Genomic DNA, 2,172 nt, shown 5'->3' on the forward strand with positions numbered 1-2,172 from the left:
AGTCGGACACGACTGAGCGACTTCACTTTCACTTTTCACTTTCATGCATTGGAGAAGGAAATGGCAACCCACTCCAGTGTCCTTGCCTGGAGAATCCCAGGGACGGGGGAGCCTGGTGGGCTGCCGTCTATGGGGTCGCATAGAGTCGAACACGACTGAAGCAACTTAGCAGCAGCAGCAGCAGCATGTTGTATACCTGAAACTTATATACTATTGTAAATTAACGATATGTGTGTGTGTTCAGTCACGCCTGACTCTTTGTGATCCTACGGACTGTAACCCATCTGGCTTCTCTGTCCATGGTATTTTCCAGTCAAGAATATTGAGGTGGGTTGACATTCCCTTCTCCAGGGGATCTTCCCAGCCCAGGGATCAGATGAGCATTTCCCACACTGCGGGCAGATTCTTTATTGCTCAGCCATGGAGACTTCAATTTGAAAATATATTTTTAAAAAAGTAATTCTAATCATTTGCTTTACCAGTCAAAACGTGCATCCTCCACTCATAAAGCCTAGGTAACTTGAGGTAGTTCCACTGGTTAAGGTACTGTACTATAAGATTAAAAATGTTTTATTTTTTGTGTTAAAAGTGTTATAAACCTATTACAGTACAGTACTATGTAGCTGTTTGTATTAGCTGGGTACCTAGGCTAACTTTGTTGGACTTAACAAACTAGACTTAACAAATACGCTCTCAGAACCAAACTCGTTCATGTGTAGGGACTAACTGAATTTCTCTCCAACCTGTTTCTTTACTCTTATGCTTCATCTAATCTCAACTTGTGGCTGCAGGGTTGTGTAAAGACACGGGCACTCTCTAGGTCTTTTCACCAAAGGTCATGCTTAGAGCTAAATCTTTTGTGCAAAGCAGCCTTTGAGTTTTTCCTTGCAAGGATGAATGGTTTAGAAACTAAGGAATCAAATTTTGGAACTTTTCACTTTTGCTTTTTTTTCTACTCTTCTTTTCAGATAGGTGAGCTTTTTCTCTGTCTCTGGAAGCTGAATACCATCATTCTCTGGTGAAGGCAAGGCCCTTGTCTGTCTTTTAGCCTTGGCACATAATCAAAGCTCTAAAAATATTGCTGGATAAATCAAGAAATTTAATCCTTAAAAGCATATCGTCTTCTCTTTCTTTTCACTTTGCCAACCCTGCGTTCCCTACAAGCACCCAATTCAAGCTTTCCTTTCCTTTATACCACATTCGGTTAGAGTGTGCAAACAGCACTTTTTAGCACTCACATCTAAATGAATATATATATATAGCTAAGTATGTTATATATTTAGTTATTGGTTTTCCCAGTTGCTCAGCAGTAAAGAATCCACCTGCAATGTGGAAGACATGGGTTCCATGCCTGGGTTGGGAAGATCTCCTGGAGAAGGGAGTATGTTATTAAATAAAATCAATTTAGTTAATAACACTTTCTTATATATTTGAAAGTTGCTGAGAAAGTAAATCTCAAAAGTGTCATAAGAAAAAAAATTTGTAACTGTTAGGTGATGGATGCTAACTAAGCTTATTGTAGTGATCATTTCACAATGTATACAAATAGTGAATCATTACGTTGTACATCTGTAACAAATACCATACTGTATGTCTGTCATACCTCAAAAAAAATTTTAATGACTAAATTAGTGGCTTGAACATTTATCTTTGTGCTCTTTCAAGATTTCATATGCTTAACTTCATCACCTAAAAGAAATTTGGACAGATGTGACCAAAGTAATAATAAAAGTACTAATATCTACACGTGTGATGGGACTTTCAATGTGCCAGGTACTGTGTTAAGCATTTTTGCTGAGTTTCTTAACTTGGGGGCTGGTGAACTTGGATAGGGAAAAAAAAATTACATCTTTAAAACCCCTAACCTCTAACTGAAATTTTGCATATCCTTCACGGATGAATGTAGGCAACGAATTACAGTCAGAACTGTAGAGCAGAAGAACTGTTACATTTCCATATCCCATACTTGAGATACAAAGTATGTTACAGATATCTCATACTTAACTGTTTCAAAGTTACAGTAGTCATAAGATGGGTCTTGATGTTTAATATTTAATAGCTGGAATCAAGATTGCTGGGAGAAATATCAATAACCTCAGATATGCAGATGACACCACCCTTATGGCAGAAAGCGAAGAGGAACTGAAGAGCCTTTTTGATGAAAGTGAAAGA

General features: G+C 38.0%; 1 protein-coding gene across 1 annotated transcript in view; it reads right to left on the reverse strand.

Annotated features, from left to right (window-relative positions):
• The window catches only part of HMGN4 (high mobility group nucleosomal binding domain 4), a 26,424-nt gene that overhangs the window by 12,649 nt on the left and 11,603 nt on the right, over window positions 1-2,172 (reverse strand). The gene's annotated exons all lie outside the window — the stretch shown is intronic.

Source organism: Bison bison, unplaced genomic scaffold (assembly GCF_000754665.1).
Source record: "Bison bison bison isolate TAMUID 2011002044 unplaced genomic scaffold, Bison_UMD1.0 scf7180017860731, whole genome shotgun sequence".
NCBI classification, from domain to species: Eukaryota; Metazoa; Chordata; class Mammalia; order Artiodactyla; family Bovidae; genus Bison; species Bison bison.